General features: G+C 47.8%; 1 long non-coding RNA gene across 1 annotated transcript; it reads left to right on the top strand.

The window, feature by feature from the left end:
• Positions 1 to 1635: 1635 nt before the first annotated feature.
• LOC112648216 (uncharacterized) lies at positions 1636 to 10707 on the top strand. The gene is made up of 3 exons (XR_003128823.2): positions 1636 to 1759; positions 2207 to 2506; positions 10236 to 10707. It is a non-coding gene; the product is annotated as an uncharacterized LOC112648216 (long non-coding RNA).
• The last annotated feature ends 11664 nt before the right edge of the window (positions 10708 to 22371 follow it).

The raw sequence follows: 22371 nt of genomic DNA, 5'->3' as shown, positions 1-22371 counted from the left end.
TTTTGGAAAATATTTTTCACAAAAATATGTTATTTCTATTAACATGTAATAGCTCTATTACTGTTATTTTTTAAATAAATTGAAAAGAAGTATTTTAAAATTTGTTTTAATTTCTAATACAGGACATATACAAATGCTTTTTGGAGCTCTCAATACTTTTTTCGAGTGTAAAGGATTCCTAAGACCAAAAAGTTTGAGACTTCCCCTCTAGCTCACTGTTGCCTATCACCATTATCGCCGCCGCTCCTAAGGCCTGGACCCCAAATGTTCTTCATGCTTTCAAGCTCCAGGGTCCAGATCCTAATATATAACATGAGCCTTGGTTCAGTAATGCCCTTCCTGGCCTTTCCAGGGACTCCATTTCAGAGTGGCCTATGAGAGCTCCTGCCTGCTATGTGTTCCTTGTCCTCACCATCCACCCCTGTTCACACACACACACACACACACACACATACACGATGCCTCCTATGGGCAATAAAGACCCAATTATTCCTTGAAGTAACTTTTGATCCTGGAAAAGTCAACTTCTCAAGCTTTGTTCTCCTCAACTATAATCCTCAGATGTTAATAGTTAAAGCCATCTTCCTTGGGTCTTTGTTGAAACTAAATGAGACAATGAGAGTACACTAGATCTTCTCCATCTGCAGGTCCACCCTCCACCGACCCACACCCTGTTCGGTACCTCTGGAGGCTTTCAGCTGGGTTTGGCCAATGGCAGGCACTGGTGGGGGATGCAAGAGGGCAGGGGGAGAAGGAAGTGGAGGGCTTTTCACCCTGCTACATGTTCACACATATGTACATCCATGTACATACGTGTGCACACAGGTGTCCACACCTCCAGTGTGACGGTGTCCCTAGAGGAGGCCGAGTTCCTGTTGGACAGTGCTTCATAAAGGGCATCTCCTCCTCCCTTTGTCCTTCAGGCCTAGGGATTGGCCTACATTGGCCCAAGGTTTCCTTTAACAGCTTACACCTTTGTGAATAGCTTCCTACTTAAATTCTCACATTGTCCGGGTGTGCCATTTAGTTCCTGCAGAGACTTTGACTGAACAATACAGGTGTGAAACGCTGTAATATTGGACACGTCCATATTGAAGAAATGTCCTTTTCTCTCTGACCTTGAGTCTCCTCTGACCACTGGGCATCTCCAGCTCAGGCTCACCTTCCTAGGGAGGAAGGAGGACACAGGGATTTTGTCTTACTCAGTGCACTTTATTCGTAAGGCCACTTATGTCCAAGGCACTGTACAAGGGGTTGCAAAGAAATTCGAGAAAAGGAATAAACATCCTGTGCTTTTCATCTTTATTCCTTTGTTCCTGATGTTCTCTGCACCCCAAGTGTTCTTCTCTTTCCATCAGTCAAAACTCTCAGATTTCACCTTAAGAAACCTTTCCGTGTCCCCCAACCATAAATAATGTCTTTCTCCCCCAAACACCTCTTTTAAAGCACTTATCTCTTTTTAACTTGTATTATTCAATTTGATTCAACACACATTTATCCAGTGCTTATTTTATGCCAAGCCCTAAGCCAGACACTAAGCAGTGCAAGGAAAAACATTAAACAGTACCTGCCCTAGGGGAGCTCATGGTCTCACCAAGGAGACAGAAACATAAATACTTATGATGCAAAGGGAAAGAGGTCATAACAGAAGTTTATGCAAAATTCTATAGCTTACAATTAGGGGAAGCACTATGGAAACATCTAGATAAATGTGAGAAGATCAAGAATATTAGAAGGACAGCAGGACCCTCTCCCAGGAGTAAGTTAGGGAGGCTAGAAATCTCAGTCTAAGAGAAGCCCAGCACCTAGGCAGCCAACATGGCACAGAACACAAAAGCAGCCATTGTGTATGCTTGCTGCATCAATGAGCCTGAGGCCACCTTTGGGTCCCTATTAGGTCTGCTCATGGCCTTCAAGGATGACATAGGACCTCTTTTTCTCTGGTGGACAAATTCAGAGCTGCCTGGTAGGCCAATGGACCAGCAGAGCCTTGAGATCGGATGAAAAGGTGCCAGGTGCTTCCCAACCAAAATCACAAAACTATACCATACATACTAATGGTAGACTCTAGCCTGAGGCCTCAAACAAATAGATGGGGCCTCAGGGATCGTCAGGTCAGGCACTAGCCCAGATCAGCCGTTCTGCAGGACGCAGACGACAAATGGGAATGATGTTGAGTGAATCTAAGACATCCTTCTCCCTACAGCAGCACCAGGTCTTGTAAACCGTTGACCACGATGTAGAGGACCACGATGTAAAGGACCAGGGAAAAGGAGAAGACATCTCCAAGACTGAGCATTTACCCAGAAAGAATGAGTCACCAGTTCCTGACAAGATGGCAAACTAGCATAAGCTGCTAGCTTCCTCGCCCAAAATTAATGTTGGAGAGTCTACAGCAGAGAAAATAAGTCATGTATCTGAGGCTCTAAACATAAAACTGTGAGAAATCCCTGGGAGACAGAAGGCTCCTGACAACTGAGAATAGTTGTGTGTGTGAAAGGGACAGGTGGGTGTGTGAACAGGGGCGGGGGAGGAGCAACAGTGGGAGATTAGGTTGGATCTCAAGCTCTGGGCTTGTATGTCCTCCCCCACCCACGCCCGCACCCCCACAAACACACCCACCCCACCCCCCGACCCCACAGAGAGCTCCTTGAGATAACCACTGTCTACTTAGAACAAGCAGCATCACAATCCAGGCATCTGGGGATTCCAAGTATTAGAGAAATCCTAAAACTCTCCTGGGATAAGAGTTAATGGAACCAGTAGTGTGCTTCCAGTCACCCAGGGGCTCTCTGCCTTGGAACTCATGCCTTCTCTCTTCTTTAAATGCACAGGAAGGTGACAAACTAGGATTTCAGACCCTCCCCACTACACATTACAAACAGAATAACAGTATCCACAGGGGAACACAAGTTTATAGGTCAACGTAATTTGACACTGGGGAATAATACCACTCTAAAAGAAAGATAACAAACGGAGCATCATGCATCTCATGAAGCAGGATAATTGGGAAAGATGGACCAAGATTTTAAAATAAGCATAATAAATATTCTGAACCAAAGAGACACTATTGAAATATGAAGTAGGTGGAAGTCATAAAAAATAAACTAATAGGAATATTGTGTATGAATAATAATTGAAATAAATTGAAGGGATAAATAGCTGGATGAATAACCCTAAAGAGACAGAATGTGTAAACTGGAAGATCACATTGAGAAGTTCTCCTAGAAAGCATCAGAGAAAATACAACGGTAGAAAAAAAATTTTTTTTAATTTATTCATGAGAGACAGAGAGAGAGAGAGGGAGAAGCAGAGACACAGGCAGAAGGAGAAGCAGGCTTTCTGTAGGAAGCCCCATGCGGGACTTGATCCTGGGACTCCTGGGACCGCTGAGCGACCCAGGCATCCCAACTACAAAAATTTTTAAAGAAACATTAAGATAAGTCATAAGTAAGCAGAGGTACTGATGTCTAAATAATGGAATTCCAAAGAAGTGAGAAAAAAAGAAGGGAGGAAATATTTGAAGAAACAGGAATAAAAGATGAAAGACTCTAGACTGAAAGGATTTGTAGAGTCTCAAATAGGATAATAAAGAAAAAGCCACATGTAGACATATATTACTGAAATTAAGAAATCAAAGACACCAAAACAAAACAAAACAAAACAAAACAACAAAAACCCTCCAAGGTTCCAGAGAGTAAAAGAAGTCATATAAAAAAAAGGTAAAGACTCAGGTTTTATCAGATTTCTGAACAGTATATTGGAAATCGGAACACACAGAGAAATATTTTCAAAGTATTAAAGGAAGAGAACATTGAACCTAGAATTTTATATATAGCCAAATTGTCATTTATATGCAAGAGTGCCACTGAGATATTTTCAGGCAGATGAGGTTTACCACAGTTATCCCATTTTGATAACTCTCTTGGAAGAGCACTCAAATAAAAAGAGAAATAAATCCAGGAAAGTGCTGCTAGAAAAATTCGATGGAAGAGTGATCAAATTCCTTAGTAAAGCTTGTCTAAAACAGCAAGTATCAAACAAAAGATTAAAAGAGAAAACACATATTTATAACCTTCAAAACTAAGATTTTAGACATTATCAAACACATAAACAGAAGTGCAGATTTTAAATTAAAGCCAACCACCACAAAAATAAAAATTGAAGATATAACTTCTACATAAGCATAAGAAAATGTTCCTATGTAATGGAAATCATAACAGAAGAAGAATTAAAAGCCAGAAAAATGTAGAATAAATGGAAAGTATGAAGTAATATGGCAGAAATAGGCCCAAGTGCATAGGGAAATGTATTATATGATAAAGGTGTCATCTTCAAATCACTTAGAAAAGATAGAATTTTAAATAAAGGATGCTGAGACAACTGGATAATCATTTGGAAAAACATAAAATTGGAATCATACCTCACACTCTGAAAATGGATCAGACACGTTTGATGTATCAGTGAAACCACCCAAGTATTAGAGGAAAACAAGTGAATTACTTTATAATTTTGGACTGAGAAAAGGCTTTCTCGTTATGAATCAAAATCCAAAATCAATAAAAGATCACTCAATTACATTTAAAAAAACCTTTTGCATGGCTAAAATCACCATAAGTAAAGTCAAAACCACATTATATACTGGGAAAATATATGCAGAGTGTATCACAGATAAAAAAAGCTAATATCCTGGCATGTAAACAACTCACAAAAATCAAGGAGAAAAGTTCAAACAGACTAAACCAAAGAAGAAGGAAGGGGGAGGGAGAGAGAGTGAGAGAGAGAGGATATATATAATAAATATATAAAATGATCATTGGAATATGAGAAAATATGAAAAATGCCAATTAAAACTCACTGATAGCATTTTGCAGCTCCAAGACAGGCAAAATATCAAAAGCTTTATAAAACATTCTTTTGACAAGGATATGGGAAGACAGACACTCAAAGTTAACGCTGGTGGGAATGCAAAATGTTCCACCCCCACAGAAGGGATTTGGCAATTTCTAACACAACTACATATGCATTTCACCTGTTACCCAATAATCCTACGTACATGTATTTACTTTGAAGATCCATCTCTAAGAATAGGAAACAAAATGTGCACAAGGTGACTCATCGTAGAGTTATTTATAATAACAAAATATTGGGAATAATCTATATGCATACACACAGAACAGATTGGTAGAGTAAGTCATTGTATATGCATACCTTGGCATAACATCCAACTGTAAAATTGAAAAACATCTCTATAAATTAATGTGAAGCAATTTCCAGGATATTTTTAAGTAAAAGACATGGATAGTATGCCATATATTTGTAAGAAGGAAAGTAAAATAAGAATATATGCCCATTCTTGCAAAAAAAAAAACATAGTTATATAAATCAGTGAAATCGGTTACCTGCAGGAAATGAGTCAAAACCATGAGGAAGTGCTTACGGGAGGGACAGAAACTTCTCTAAATGTACTATTTGTATAGTTTGGATTTTTGACCTATTTAAATATTTCACTACACGCACAAGAAAATAAAACTAAATCATCAAACATGGAGAGGGGGAAAAGACCCTAAAATTGAATGTGGATGGAAATAAATGAACTTATCTCTATATTAAATCAATAAGATAACCATACAGAAGGGAAAAACCAACCCAATTAATTAACTTTTGGGCATAGTATTTGGGCTCTACAGTCTCAGTGAGACATACTCTAAAAATAAGAACTGCACAGAAGTTTTGAACTGTATCCAACAGCATTGTTTTGATGGTGGTATGGGTATTGCGATTCTGAAACTATTTTGTATGTATTATGGCAACAAGGAAATGAGTAAATATACCAAAGCTCCTGAGAACCAGGGAGGTTGAAAACCTGTTGAGAGAATCAGTGTGCAAGAACGAGATACACATAAGGAAGGGGAAAAGAGAGTATTAGATTGGAATTAGAGGTGTGATTACCTGATTTTTTTAAGTATTCATTTTTCTCCAATCTTATTGAAATATACCTGAAGTGCACTAACCACACATACTTAAAACATGCAATATGTTCAGTTTTGACAAGTGTACATTCAAATAAAACCACCCTCACAAAAAGGATGGCAAACATCTCTGTCGTTCCCAAAAGTTTCTTGGTGCTCATCAACATCCCTCCCTCCCTGTATCTCCATCTCCACAAAACCACTGATCCTTTTTCTGTCATTATAGTATAGAGTGCATTTTATGGAACTTTACAAAAACCAGACTATATAGTATATACTTTATTTTTTGCCTGATTCTCTCATTAAATATGATGATTGGAGATGCATGCATGTTGTGCATCAAAGCGGAGTCCTTTTTACTGTTTCTATTCCTAAAATTGAAATGGCTCTGTTATTAGGTTTATATAAGTTTGTAACTGTTATGTTTCCTAATGAATTGTCCTTTTTATGACATGTTCTTCTTTACCTCTAGTGATAATCTTTATCTTGAAGCCTATTTTATCTGATCTCAATATAGCCTTTCTTATGCTTATTATTTGCAAGAGATCTATTTCCTTTAAGTATTTGTATTTAAAGTGTGTCACCTGAAGTCACTCGTAGTAGGGACTTGCTTTTTTATCCACTCTCTGCATTTTAGTTGAAGGGTTTTGACCATTAGCATTTAATGTAATTAATATTGTTGGATTTTGTTCTACCATTTTACCATTTGTTTTACATTTTCCCTTTATTTTTTTGTATTTCTTATCCTCCCTTTCTAGTCTTCCTTGGGATTATGGAAATAATTTTTAGCATTCCATTTTAATTTGTCATTGGCATTCTGGCTAAATCACTTTGCATTGTTTTGTAGTTTTTTGCTGTAGATATTAAAAATATATATACTTCCATATTCTAGTAAAATATAGGCATTTTGCAATCATATAAACTCCTTTAGTACTCACCTCAACTGACCTTTATGTTATCATGGTCATTGTCATCGTCATTGTCGTTTGTATTTTATCATCACACATTGAAAATTCCACCAAATAAAAGGTTATAATCTTTGCTTTGGATGATCACATGGGGTTTTTAGAAACTCAAAGGGCATCTGGGTGGCTCAGATGCTCAGTTAAGCATCTGCCTTATGCTCGGGTCATGACTTCAGGGTCCTGGGATCAAGCCCTAAGTTGGGCTCCCTGCTGAACAGGGAGTCTGCTTCTCCCTCTCCCTCTTCCCACCTCCCATTCATGCTCTTTCACTACCTCTCTCAAATAAATAAAGAACATCTTTTTAAAAAATAAATAAAAAATTAAAAACTTAAAAGGAAAAAAGAAAAGGTCTCTTATATTTACTCAGATATTTGTTTCTATTTCTTTCTGTTTTTCTTCCTTCATTCCTCAAGACCAAACTGTCTTTTGCTATTATTTTCCTTCAACCTGATGAATTTCCTTTAACCAATCTCACAAACCAGGTATTCAGTGATAAATTCTCTTAGTTTTCTTTTATGTGAAAACAGCTTAATTTTGACTTCATACCTGGAGGATATTTTTGCTGGATATAGAATTCTGGGTTGACAGTTCTTTTCTTTCAGTACTTTAAAAATGATGTTCCATTGTCTTCTGACCTTCAGGGTTCAAACGAAAAAATCTCCTGTCATTAGAACTTTTGTTCCTTTATATGTAATGTGTAGTTTTTCCTCCAGCAGCTTTCAAAGGGTTATCTTCACCTTAACTTTCACCATTTCAATTATGATGGGTCTATGTGTAGTGTTCTTTAATTTTATACTGTTTGGAGTGCATTAAGGTCCTCGACTCTTGAATCTGCCAACATGAAAATACAATAAAAATCCAATAAGATATTACTGAGAGACTGAAGAGCAGATACAATGATGGCCCAGAAGAGGAGTAGTCAAATCTCCCATGTTGAAGCGGAAAAGATGCCAAGAATGCATGGAAGCTGGTATAGAGAGCACGGCAGATACAGTCTAGACATAGGGACTGTATGAGCAAAACCATGAAAGGTGAACATGCAGACCCAAGCTTTTTATTCTCCAGTGCTCTTCCACTTCACATCATCCTTAAAAAAAAAAAATTTATAACCAGCAGCTTTGTTTTGTGAAATTCTTTCTTTTTTTTAAGTTGACACAGAGAGCAAGACCTGAGCCGAGAATAAGAGTCAGATGCTTAACAACTAAGTCACCCAGGCGCCCTCCTGTTTTATGAAAATCTTAATGGCATCTTCAGATGCATTTTTTCTATCTTTTTTGCCTTTTTAAGAGCAGGAATAGCATTTCTTCCTTTCTCTGTATCTTCTGAAGATGCCTAACATAGGGCTTTACAAATTAAGACAAATCAACCAAAAAACAAACAAACAAACAAAAAACAAACAAAAAACAAACAAACAAACAAAAAAAAAAAAACCCTTCTCTTTAAACAGCATGTAGGGACTGATTCTGGTTCATCACTTTATGAAAATACAGTCGCAGAACAAAGAAAATCATTTTTTCCTATTAAAAAACTTGCCTCTTTAGACAGTAACAAGTTAATTGGTTGAAGCAGTTTGAGACTCTTAGAAACAGAATAAGTAAAAAATTTCATTTTCTCACCCAAACTTATACCAATTAAAACTAACCCTCCAAACCTTAGATGTTTATCCAGCGTTAATTACTACATTTAAGGGGCTAAAATTAAGTGCTTTGTTGGTTTCTCTAGATAATTTACATATCATTACTTTACAATTCATGTTGCAATGATTTTTATTAAAATTAGTACATGAAAATGGAATAATATTACCTCTAAGCTTTCAGGACCCTAGGGTCAGAGTCATTTATTCTTTCTCCTTTAAAATTATAATTGTCAATTTAAAAAATATATATGTGGAACTTAATGATTTATTTTTAAAAGGAAAGCATGAAACAACAATGGGTTAGTATTTATGATTTCAGTGGGCTTGTATCAAGCCCACAATCGATGCTCTTTCATATAGAGGGCAAGAAGAAAAAATAGAAAGGAGCAGAGAAAAATCAGCTAGCGTAGAGAAGAGAAAGAAAGTTCAAAAAAAAAAAAAAGGGAAGTAAACAGAGGAAATGATGTTGACTTCTCCAATTTAACTGTGGAGCTCAAAGAATAGCCAAGTACCATTAGTGCTCCCAGGGACACCGTTTGGGAAACTCTGGTTATAGCCATCCTCAAACGAGAGCCAGGGGTACCATGTGTCATTAGTGCAAAAAAAGTGTGGGGTCCAAAAACAAAGACCCGAGCGCTATTTGGCAGCACATAGGCATCCACTACCTGCCAGTGGAAGGACGTGGCCCTGGGTGACCACAACCCAGTCCATGGCATGCTCTCCCACTGTCGCTTAGGAGAAGCCTAGCCAAAGCTAGTCTGCAGTCAAGGGGTTCAGTTTGAAAGGTTTTGTGAAGCACAGTTCACCCATGAGAGGTTTCTGCCGTTCATTCCGACTCTGGGCCCCTGGGAGCCTTCACACAAAGTTGGGAGAATGCTCTAGAAACGAGCTCCACTCTTGGGAGGCCAGCTCTCTCACTGTGCTCTGGGGGAAGCAGCACGATAGGAGCTAAGGAAACACAGATGCGCAGATCCTCCGCGATGCCCACCCATCCCAAAGGCAGGACTCATGAGTTCTGGCCATAGACTTCTCCGTTCCTCCTGTCTACCGTCCCCCATCTTCCCTTCCTCCAGTCCCACAGTGCTTGCGGCTGTCTCCTCTGCCTCCCTCCCTCCCCATCCTCATTTTCCCCCTTCCTCTCTCTCCTTTGAGGTCCTATAGGCCAATAGGGTCATTCTGATCAAATGGGAATCTGCCAGAATTTCCCCTGGGCCCTCTCTCCCACTCCTGATAAATCCACCCACCTGCCCCACTCCCTCCATCCCCAGCTCAAGACATCCCAGGCTCGCTGACAGAGGAGTCCGCGGGAGGGCTGAGGATGGGGCTGTTTGTTGCCCGTGTCACTGTATGTCTCTACGTTGGGGGCGGGTGGTTGTTCCTGGAGCAGAGTCTTCTCAGAAACCTTCTTTCCACTCACATCCCTCTGCAGAGAGGATCTGGCCGGTGTGACATTTCCTGACAGCTCTGACAGGCCTCAAGGAGACAATTAATGCCTCACAGCTGCCTCTACCGGGGGAAGGTGCTGGAAAAGGAGGAAGGCGGGGGAGGGAAGAGTGTAAATTTACAAAAAAAAAAAAAAAAAGTTTTAAAGTCATAGTAGAGACTAGGGAGGGAATGGAATCAGAATCTTACTGAACAAATTCCTCTTGGAATCCCCTCCAGGCCCCGAGAGTGGACAACCTGGGGCAAACTGATGGAATCACCGCAGAGAGAGACTAATAGCTCTGTGTCGGAGCTTCTGGAAAGAAGCAGAAGGCCAATGGCAGAGCCTCTGCCCTGGCCTGGAATCCTGAGCTGCTGGACCTTGAACCCTGCCCGCCTCACGGTGGTGGAGACGGAGGCCGCCTGAGGCTGAGGGCCCGGGCTGCCAGGGCCGGGGGGAGGGCGGGCAGCCCCTGGAGGGTGCTTTCCGATAAAAAGTCAGCGGGCCAGAGAGATGGGCGGGAGGGACTCCTTCCTTCCCAGACACCCCCACGTCTGCCTGGCCAGACAGATGGGCCTTCCTCTGGGCTTTATAGATTAATGCGTCCTTCTTATCAATTATGGAGACAAGAAAGTGTAATTTTCTCCCCATGTTTATACTGTTCAGGATTAATCTGCCTGTAAATGGATAATCTGTCAGCTTTCCGAGACACTGAAGTGGGTTGGGGGCGGGGCAGGAAACGGGGAAGAGATTTACCAGTGGGTAATGCCATCTGCTTTATTAGGTTGTTTTATAAACCTGACATTCAATTTGTTCTGGAGGACTTGGTGACGGATTATTCTGTAAATTCCCAAATAATTACGATTACCAGAGAAAGAGAAAAAAGGGGGAGAGGGAGGTGGGTTTGGAGGGGTGGGGGGTGGCCAGCAAGACCGTGAGTGATGGTTCCAGGGGATGGCATCCATCCCCGGCCCCCTCCAAGGGGGGCTGGAGGAGGGCTAGGCTCAGGGACCCGTGGAGGGGGGCGGGTGTTGACTGAAAGGGCCTGGGGAGCCCTTCCACCTGGGCCTCATCCCTTGTCTCCTCTCCCCCACCTTCCAACCTCAGAGTCTCTGCTCTCCCCAACAAGAGGGCAAATTCAAGTGAGCCGGGTCGGCGTCATCAGCGTGGATATTATATACTTTCTCCTGTCACCCATGTCTGAATCCCCGGAGAAATTACTTCAACTCCCTGTGCCTCAGTTTATTCAACTGTAAAATGGAGACAGCGGTAGTACTTACCTCCTATGGGTGCTGCTAGGATCGGTCAGTTCCTACACACAATAGCGCTTGGGGCCCGCGAAGCCCTGTACAAACTATTATTTGCATTTTTATCCCACAGACCTGAGCCTGGTGCTGACAGTATTGTACGCTCTGGATAGATACTGGATGGGTGAGTCTGAAAAATCAGAATGAGCTGATAAGCCCCTTAAAACCAGAGGCTTCACCCCTGCCCTTCCATCCCCTGCTTGAACACTGCCAGGGACAAGGAGCTCCCTACCTGCTATGCAGGCGGTGCATCCCATCATCAGGACAGGTCCAGAGAGTCCTCAAATAAAGACAAAACCCGCCTTCCCCTAGCAGAACCCCCCAAAGGGTTAACCCTGCTGGGTTTGCAAAGGCAGGCCCAGGAGAGCCCCTCTGGTAAAGCATAGTCTTGATTATGAGCTCCGAGAGCTCGTTTTTCAGCAGAATGCTATTCAATTACCCCATGCACGCTTATCTTTTAAATTTCCAAATGCTGCCTTCCACGGCTTCTATAATCTTATTTGCCGCTTGTGCTGGGGTGGGAGTGGGTGGGGGAAAGAAGGCCACACGGTGTGCGCCCATCCTTGTGTTTCGGGGTACAAGTGGGTGGTCACAGATCCCTCCCAAGGAGAGAAGGGTGGCAGGATCGGAATCCTTATTACCTGCCCTCTCTGGCCACCTCTGCACCTTCGTGTTTCCGAGGATAGTTCTGTGTGACCTCAGTTAGTGACCAAGTTAAAACAGGCTCAGGGAGTGGAGCCACTCTCTCTGCGGCTTCCCACAAAGAAAATGTCTGTGCCTTGAGGGACAGCTGAGCAGATTAACTCCCCTTTACATCTCAGAGTGCTTTCTTGACCATCAGCCCCCAGTGCTATCCGGGTGTAAATATTAAATACACCAAGAATATTATCCTTCTTTCAGAAACTGATGCATAGTTAGGTTAGATTGTTTGTGTCCCACAGCCACACAAGGAGTTGGGGTTTGGACCATATAGTGGGCTGCCATTGTGTTGCCTGTCCGGAACCAACCGCTCCACTTCTTCTGGTCAAACAACCTTCTTTCCTGTGGGGAATCCATCCCAAGTGGCTTGGATGGGACTGTAGCTGCCCTTTTTCAGAGATGTGCACAAGACAGGCCAATCAGGATAGTTCGTGCCCTTGGCCACAGTCATCGGATCAGGGATAGGCATGTGACCAAAACAAAGCCAATTAGATCCTTCCATTGGACTTTGCTACTAAAGTGATAAGGGAAGATGCTAATCTTCCTGGAATTGGCCGTCTGGTAGGATGTGAGGCTTATGCTATCAATGGCCACCATGCTCACCATGAAGAGAACACCTGACTACGATTTGGAGAGACAAAGCCCCGATGACACTTGGAAGTCCTAAACCTAGTCGTACCTGAAGCCTATATTCTATTTTTGCTCGATAGCATGAGTTGTGTTACTGTCAGTAAGGCCTCCTCCCCATCCTCAAACTTTATGTCACAAATTCAAGGTGTCTGTCAAAGAAGGATGGGGAGCTGGGTGATCTCTTGCATCTCAATAGGAGTTGGGCCATACCAACTTTGGGGGAAGCCCTCCAGTTCCCAGATGCTTCTCTTCTATTAATACTCCCGTTTCCCTATTATTATTCCTGTGTGTGCTGACTCATGTTTCTCTCTGCAGGTGTTGTGTTTCTCCCCACCCTCTTCCCAATGACCTTTGTCTCTGTCTATAACCAAACTCCCTGGGGACCAGTTCTAGGTCTCCTTCATCTCTATCAATTTCTGGTCCCAAGGATCTCGAGTATCGGAGATATGGAGTCTGGTGGCTTGAGGCTATCTACATATTTGTGTGGGTGTGAGTGTGTTCTTGGGGATATGTGAGAAGGAAGGGGGTGGGACTGCCAAAAAAAGCATCTATGCTGCAGATTGGAGGAAGAGGGAGAGAATAAAGATCGGAGCAAACAAGATTCCAGTTTGCAGCGTGAGAGGTTCTGCTCCGTAACCTCAGCTGGCTTTCTGTTAGCATTTACTCAGATCCATCTTCTACCAAGAGAAGATTAAGGGAACTTACAGCTATGATTGTTGACGTCCATAATGGATGACATATATGTGGTGTTCACTTCCTTAATTGTGCACCCTGCCCTGGCCCCGGGCCTCCTCAGGGATCCTACGAGCAGCCCCACTTCACCAACTGCAGTCCTCACCAACTGGCCTTCCCAGAGTCTCTGGCTGAGCTGACTAGGGAAGGGCTTTCCCTGCAGAAAGCAATCTGTAGAGATGGGACGAGGTGACCGATTTTTCAAATGTGCAGACACCAAAGCAAAGCTGCAAGTACCGTAAAGAATCGAGAAAGCATGACACCACCAAAGGAATCAAATAAAGCTGCAGTAATTAACCCTAAAGAAATGGGTATCTACAAGCTGCATGACAAAAGAGTTCAAAATAATTATCTTAAAAAATGAAAAGGCAAGCCACAGACTGGAAGAAAATAATCACAACTTATATATCTGACCCGAGGCTCATATCCAGAATATATGCAGAATTTTTATAGCTCAACAGTAAGAAAATAAACTCAACTGTAGCAACTCAATTGTCGAAAGACTTCATTCACAGAAGGAAGTATAGCAATGTCCAATAAACACATTAAAAGATAGATGGCCAACAGTTAAATTAAAACCACAAGGAGATGCTGCTTCATTCCCAACAGAACAACTACAATATTAAAAATAGACAATACCAAGTGCTGGTGAGGATGCGGAACAACTAGAACTTTCATACGCTGCCGGTGGGAATGTAAAATAGTACCACCACCTTGGAAATGAGTTTTGCAGTTTCTTAAAAAGTTAAACACGCACTGGCCCTTCAATTATTAGGTATTTACCAACGAGAAGTGAAAACACGTGTCCACACAAAGACTCATCTAGTCAATGTTTGTGGCAATTTTATTTGCAATCGCCCAAAGCTGGAAACAACTTTAATGTCTATCAACAGGTGAATGGATGAACAAATTGTGGTACATCAGTACCGTAGGATACTACTTAGCAATAAAGAAAAGCGTGGACTGTGGGCAGATACAGCCACAGGCATTGATTGCAAAAATATTATGTGGAGTAAAAGGAGCCAGATATGCACAAAAGGACTTACTACCTATGTCTGTGTACGTGACACTTGAGAACATGTGGAATCACTCTCCGGTGCTGGAAATGGGAATAAGCATTGCCTGGGGTGACCATGGGGGGCTGGCCATGAAGGTGCCCAAGGGAACTTTCTGTGGTGATGGAAATGGTCATTTCTCTCTCTCTCTCTCTCTCTCTCTCTCTCTTTTTAAAGGATTGTCTTCATTTATTCATGAGAGACACAGAGAGAGGCAAAGACACAGGCAGAGGGAGAAGCAGGCTCCTGTGGGGAGCCCGATGAGGGACTCGATCCCGGGACCCCGGGGTCACACCCTGAGCTGAAGGCAGATGCTTAAGGGCTGAGCCACCCAGGCGTCCCAAAAATGGTCATTTCTTAAATGGTCATTTCTTAACCACTACTCTGGAGTGGTGGTTATATGACTGCTTCTAGTTGGCAAATCTCATCAAACTGCACACATCAAATGTGTGCATGTTAGGATCTGGTATATTCCTCGATTAACAAACTATTTCTCAATCAAAACAGATGAGGGGGCGGGGGAGGACAAAAGCCCGGAGCGCGTTGCCCCCAGCCTGCTCTCCCGTCCTCAAACTGCAGGTCTCCCTGCCCAAGGAGGACAGGACGCCTTGAAGTCAGAGTCTCTAGCCTTGGTCGTCACGGCCCGGGGCCCACAAAGCTGGAGATACACAGGCCAGGTGTTCCTCGGGACAGTCCTTAATGGAATGCCAGGGAAAGAGTCGACCCTGGGGGAAGAGACCCAGGCTGCTGGGAGGGAGCGGAGGAGCAGGTCAAGTCCGTGCCACCCGAGTGGCCCTTGCTGTTGGCGCCCCAGGTGCCGTGTCCCCCGCCCCGCGGGGGTGCCCACGCACCATCCATTCGGCGTAGCTGGCTGTCTTCACTTCCTTGGGCTGTCGAACCAGAGCCCCACTGACTAGGGGCCTGAAACAACAGGAATGTATGCTCTCCCCGTTGTGGAGGCTCAAGTCCAAAATCAAGGAGTCCAGGGGCCCTGCTCCCTCCGATGTTTCTAAGGAAAGATCCTTCTTGGCTTCTTCCAGCTTCTGCGAGCCCCAGGCGTCAGTTGGCTGATGGCAGGTGTCACTCCAAACCCCGCCTCCGCCCTCACAAGGCCACCTTTCCTCTGCACCTCCGTCTGTGCCCAAATGTCCCTCTTCATACAAGGACACCAATGACCCTACTCTAGTCTAACATCATCTCAGCCTGGTCACACCGCAGAGACTCTCTCTCACCAGTACCAGGGGGCAGGACGTGAGCCTGTCTTTGCAGGGGATGCCGGCCAACCCTGAACCCCAGGTGTGTGGGGACAGCGCTCCCGCGGAGCCGTGCGTGTGTGTGCACACCTGCGTGTTCTGGCGGGGGCATCCGTGCAGCGGTCCTGGGTGTTACCAAACACGGACGTTTCTGTCTTTAATAAGACAAGTCTGGTTTTCCCCCATCCCCTGTTCTCAGATTCCTCGTCTGCCTACGGCCCCTGTGCCCACGCACCCCAGGACAGCTTTTCAGTGGCTTCTCACTAATAAAACGGTTATTTCCTGATTGACACATTCCTTCCTCCAATTATACACGTAACTCCTCCGCTGGCTTTTTCCGGAGAAGGGACAAGAGGCCCAGGACTCGGGCTGACTCAGGACACACGTACCGACACCCGCTCACACTCACTCAGTCGCTCACTCACACCCCCTTTCACAAGGAGCAGTCAGGGTGTCGTTCTCAGAGCGTGTTGAGGACCCCGGGGAATCCTCTTTATTGAAATAAAAGCCTGCAAAGCTCCCGGGAGCCCTCACAGCCCCCAGGGGCTTCTACTAGAACCATGCATGTACCTAAAGATGCAAACATGAACATTATCATCTCAAAATACTCTTTGAAGGTAAAAATCCCAGTAACAATTCATCGCCCAAAATATTCCTTGAAGGCTGAGGCTGGTTTCTCTGCTGGCAGGTGGTAGCCGGCGGGGTGACAGGACACATGGTGACCCTCCTGCCTGCAGCCTGCTGCTCGCTCTCAGACACGGACCTGGCTGTCCGATTTGCCCAATTTTTTTTAATTTTTATTTATTTATGATAGTCACACAGAGAGAGAGAGAGGCAGAGACAAAGGCAGAGGGAGAAGCAGGCTCCATGCAGAGAGCCCGATGTGGGACTCGATCCCCGGTCTCCAGGATCGCGCCCTGGGCCAAAGGCAGGCGCCAAACCGCTGCGCCACCCAGGGATCCCTGGCTGTCCGATTTGAAGGTGGGCCCCAGGACAGCACAGGCGGTCACTCCGCATGGCCTCTCCAGCACCGGACAGAGAGCCTGAGCGGAGACTTTGCTCAGCCTCCCTTCAGAGAAGTACAGTCTAAGAAAGTGGGAGAAAAGTTCGAGATCATGTATCAACCTCTTCATTCTACGGAAGGAAAAACTGAGGCCTGGAAAGTAATTCAGCAAGGCCCAAGCTCAGGGGTCGGGGGTCTCCTACCTCCCCTGGGAAGCCTCCTTGCCCGTTCACCTTTTGCCTCACCCACTCCATCCCTTCAAACTTTGGAGGTGAGGGTGGTGGAGAGGGAGGCTGCAGGAGAGGCCGCCCTCCCCCATCCAGAGAAGGTTTAGAAGACAGCCACAGGCGAGGATCTAGTAAGGCACGGAAATCCTCCCAGGGGCTGACTGTTCCCCCGCAGCCCAGCCTCCTCCCCCCCAGAAAGTCCAGAGCACCCACCGCCCACTCCAGCCCACACCGCTGAGCTATTTAACCCAGAGACACTACTGCTTCTGTGCTTTGATCCTGCAGGCACCTGCAGCTTTTTGTTCTATTATTCACTGCGGGGTGGATGCTGGGTTTTCTCTCCTTATTACAGGCTGTGGCAGGGCTGCCCACCGCCTCCCAAGGCCACTGGATGATATCCATCAATAAGTTAGTAGCAGCAACTGGATTCGACATGACTTTTGGGGGAAGGGATTTGCACCCATTCAAAATCAGAGTTATCTAGAAGCCTCTTTTTTTTTGGAGGAGATTGGAGAGGAAGACAATGTGGATAAAAATGACAGACGCTCACGTAGAGCTGGTGCTAAGAGGCATCTCTTATCTGCCCAGTTGAGCAGCGAGCTTTGAAGGCAGGTCCTCCTCTTCTATGTCCACGTCCCCCACAGCACCCAACACATAGTGATCTGGGATAGTCACTTCCCTTCTCTGGGTCTCAACGCGCCCCTCTATGCGGCGAGGGCTTAAATCTCCAATGAGGCCACCCAGTCTAGAAGAACATGTCTTGAAGAACACGGAACATCAGTGTCACCACGCAGAGTCCACACCATGGGCCTTCCAGACCCACGTTCTGTCCGTGGCATCTCCCCCGACGGGAAGTCCTTAGGGTACCCTCCATCACAGAGTGCTCAGATAACCTTTGCAGAAGCAGATGTGGTGAGGTTACACCATTAAACCCCAGGATCTGCAGCCAGGGGGAACGTTCAGAGGCCAGGGAAAGGAAATACCCTCTCAAGGAATGCATGGCTTCTGCAAACATGGCACGCCTTTGAGAGTTCATATTTTCTTTTCCCAAGGTGCTCTCCTCCCAATCAAAACTCCAGGCACTGAAAGCCCCTCTGGTGGCGCACCCCGTGATGTCCATCAATGGGGACAGAGTCAGGAGCTAGGAGAGTGTGTAGGGCAGAGAAGCCCTAAGGAAGCCACCGCCTGGCAGCCCTAGAAAGGCAGGTGGAAAGGAACAGAGGCACCGGCCAGTGGTGATTTTCATGACAAATCTTTATATCTCTGAGGAGAGGAAACACATTCCAAAGTAATCGCCTAAGACAAAAACAGGGTGGGACCCAAGAAGATCAAGGACAACTCAGAATCAGGAATTAGGGGGGAGGACCGAGCACATGCAGCAAGTGATGGTGAATTTAAAGGAGACCATACGCAGTGTGGCTCCCTAAGCAGACTCACATGATTCTCACCCCACCGGGAGCCTTCACCTTCTCAGCTAAACCTTCCCTTGCTGGGGTCGCCCTTCAGACACCTTAGGACTGGGTGGGTCCCCGGGGACCCCTCCCCCCTCCCCCCCACCCCCCACCTTGCAGAAAGCTTGCCTCCCTGGGAGCCTTACTAGTCCACATAGCTGATGTCTTTGTAGGGCGGGCCAAGGGGTGGGCGCTCTCCTCCTCCACCCCCGTTTACAGCCCCCCTCCCTCCCCCCGTGGACTTGGGGCGCTGGGCCCAGCTAAGTTCTCAGTCTCCCTGCCACCCCGCCCTCCTCCCTGAGCAGCAGCGTTGTTTTGCCAGCAGCGCCTGGCTCAAGGTCAGGGATGGGGCGGTGGTTCCCAGCACGGCTATCACCTGACATTTACTTTCCAGGCTGTTGACTCCCCAACAATACGGTGCATGCCTATTTGCAGGGCACCTTCCGTCTAGGTTTCCAGTAATCCATTCCCACCAAACAAACACGCAGGGCTCCCCTGGCCCTGCGCGGACCTGGAAAAACACAGCGCCTGGCTCAGTTCCCGGCGTTGGGCTCGCCCCCGCCGCTCGGGCCCGCGCCGGCCTCGCCGTGGCGCCCGACCCCCGCCAGAGGGCAGCCGCGGGCCGCAGGAGCCCCGCCGCGCCCGCCTCCCGCCCGCTCGCCCGCGCGCCCGCGCCTGCGCAGACCCGCGGCCGCCCGGGCCCCCGCCCGCCGCCGGGGCGGAGCGCGCTGCTGCGGGGCTGGGTCTCGGGAGCGACCGGGGGGCGGGTCCCAGCCGTGCGCCTTCGGGGCCGGCCAGCCTTCCTCCGCGGCTCCCCCTGCACCCCCCCGGGTCCCCCGAGGGGCGATCAGAGGAGTGAGCCGCGGCCGTGGCCCGCCCCGGCTCCACGCGCCTTCCCGGGCTCGCGCGCCCCGCCGCCCCCCGGGCCCTTGGGGCTCTGCTTTGAGCAAAGGCGGCTCGATCGCTCCCTCCCGGAGGATGCACCGACCCGGAGGCCCGGGGCTTGGGGAAGGGCCGCTGGGAAGGTCCAGTTTGCAGACGCCCCCAGGCACCGGGCTGCGGGCCGTGCGGCCCCCCGTGCGCCCCCCCACTGCGGCCCCCGTGCGGCCCCCGTGCGGCCCCCCGTGCGCTCCTCCGTGCGGCCCCCCGTGCGCCCCCCGTGCGCTCCTCCGTGCGGCCCCCCGTGCGCCCCCCGTGCGCTCCTCCGTGCGGCCCCTGTGCGTCCCCCTGCGGCCCCCGGTGCGTCCCCCGTGCGTTCCTCCGTGCGGCCCCCCGTGCGCCCCCCCCCCTGCGGCCCCCGTGCGGCCCCCTGTGCGCCCCCCTGTGCGCCCCCCGTGCGCTCCTCCGTGCGGCCCCCCCGTGCGCCCCCCGTGCGCTCCTCCGTGCGGCCCCTGTGCGCCCCCCCTGCGGCCCCCTGTGCGTCCCCCTGCGGCCCCCGGTGCGTCCCCCGTGCGTTCCTCCGTGCGGCCCCCCGTACGCCCCTCCGTGCGGCCCCCGTGCGTCCCCCTGTGCGCCCCCCGTGAGCTCCTCCGTGCGGCCCCCCGTGCGCCCCTCCGTGCGGCCCCCTGTGCGCCCCCCCCCTGCGGCCCCCGTGCGGCCCCCTGTGCTCCCCCCGTGAGCTCCTCCGTGCGCCCCTCCGTGCGGCCCCTGTGCGCCCCCCCCTGCGGCCCCCGTGCGGCCCCCGGTGCGTCCCCCCGTGCGCTTCTCCGTTCGGCCCCCTGTGCGCCCCCCGTGCGGCCCCCTGTGCGCCCCCCCTGCGACCCCCTGTGCGCCCCCCGTGCGGCCCCCCCGTGCGCCCCCCGTGCGCTCCTCCGTGCGGCCCCCTGTGCGCTCCCCGTGCGCTCCTCCGTGCGGCCCCCCGTGCGGCCCCCTGTGCGCTCCTCCGTGCGGCCCCCTGTGCGCCCCCCGTGCGCCCCCCCGTGCGGCCTCCCGTGTGTTCAACCACCCCTGGGGTCCCAGCGGGAAGAGATTTTAAGGGATCAGCCGGGCATTGGTGGAGAAGCGGGGAAGGGGGAAGTGCATTGGCCAAGGTCACGGAGTTCGCAGGGAGGAATAAATCCCACCGAGTCTGTCCCCTACGTGGGACCCAGGAACAGGCTTTCCTGGTTCTTGGGAGGGAGGGAGAGCTCCGTCAATGGCCTCCGGGCCCGCCAGCACCTTCGCCCCCGTGCTTGTCTCCAGCATATGCCCCCCTTTCTACTAGGTTCTTCACCATCTTTGACTTTGCACATTAGACATCATGATCCCAGCCTCCCCCTCCCCACTGCCCCCTAAGCCCCAACCTCTGCTGGGCCCCAGGCTCCCCCAACCCCAACCTCTGCTGCTGACTCCTGCTGGACTTGGAGACTTCGGCTTACACACCATTTGCTGGGGGGAAGCTTTCCAGGCCTTCCCTGTGGCCCTCACGTGGAGCCCTATCCAACACATGTTGGAGTAGCCCCCACAGACCATCCCCATTTGTTCCCCCCTGGGGCTCCCTTCTTGCCTCCCACTGTGAGAGGCCCACAATAAGTCCAGGTTCCTATGATGTCCCCAGCATCGAAAGCAGTCCTGGACCCAATATAGGGACTCCATAAATATGTGGCAAATAAGGGGTCCACGCTAGCTCATCTAAGCCCCAATTTCTGGGGTTATGGGCCTTTTTCCTCTATTGCCCATTGGCCCTTTCACTCTTAGAACTGAAATAAACACATTTAGGACAGCGAGGAGCCTGGGATATAGGCACAGGTGGGGAAACCAAGAGTCGGGATGGAAGTCAGTTCCTGGAAGATTATCCCATTCTTTGCTTCCACGGGGAGAAGAATAACTTTCAACACGGTGTCGGAACACGCTGTTCTCCCCATTTCCGTATTCCGAATGATAATTTCTAACTCGTTAGTCTTATTTTACTTAGAGAAATGACTTCCCAAAACAGTGATTTCAAACCATGGTCCTACAATTTGGTAGCAGTGGTCAAGGGGTTCAGTGTGCCCACCTCCATCAGAGCAGCACCATTATTTTTATTTTTATTTAGGTCTTTCTGGTGGGGGGAAAATAGGAGCCAAGTTTCCTAACAATGCTTCCAGAAAGTTTTGAGGTGGACAGCACCCAAGGACTGTGAGGTAGAGCGGCTGGGGAGCTGTGAAGGATTGTTAGCAGCTCATCATTTCAAAGGGCCGAAGCCTAGTTCCCGGTGAAGAACATATTACAGTTTGCCGACCTGAGCCTTTCACCCTTCCTTTTCTGTGGAGTCTGTTTGCTGCTACCTATTGTGTCCTCTTTCCTCATTGCAGGGAACCTGACCTTTAATGGATATAGAGAGGAACTGGGACATATTTTGTCAGCATTTGTTACATTTATACAAATGGTTGCTATGTAACTTCTTAAGGGAAGAAAAGGGGACAGTTGGGCATTTCATATTTCTCTTTTCATTTTTATTTTTTTAAAGATTTTATTTATTTATTAGGGAGACAGAGAACGAGCAGGGAGAGGGACAGAGGGAGAGGGAGAAGGAGAGGCAGGCTCCCTGCTGAGACACAGAGCTCCCTGCCAGGACCCTGGGATCATGACCTGAGCCAAAGGCAGGTGCTCAATCAATTGAACCACCCATGAACCCCTATATTTCTCTTTTTAAAATAGACTTAAAAAAAAAAAAAGATTGAAGCTCTAGATTTAGGTGCCCTTCCCCCAAGGTTGTCCAGGTCCTTATCTCTGAAACCTGTGAATGTTACCTTACATGGCAAGAGAAACTTTACAGATGTGATTATGTTAAGGATCTTCGGGAGATTATCCTGGATTATCCACATGGGCCCGATGTAATCAGAAGACGGTCTTATAAGTGGGAGGTAAGAGGGTCAGGGTCAGAAGACATATGTCAATGGAAGCAGAGGTTGCAATTTGAGAAAGATTCAGCTGAATATTGATGGCTTTGAAGACGGAGGAAGAGTCCATAAACAGAGGAATGCAGGTGTCCCCTAACTGGTAGAAAAAGGAAGAAACATTCTCCCCTAGAGCCTCCAGTAGGAACACGATCCTGTCA

Source organism: Canis lupus, chromosome 7 (genome assembly GCF_003254725.2).
Source record: "Canis lupus dingo isolate Sandy chromosome 7, ASM325472v2, whole genome shotgun sequence".
NCBI classification, from domain to species: Eukaryota; Metazoa; Chordata; class Mammalia; order Carnivora; family Canidae; genus Canis; species Canis lupus.
This window is presented reverse-complemented; position numbering and strand designations above follow the sequence as displayed.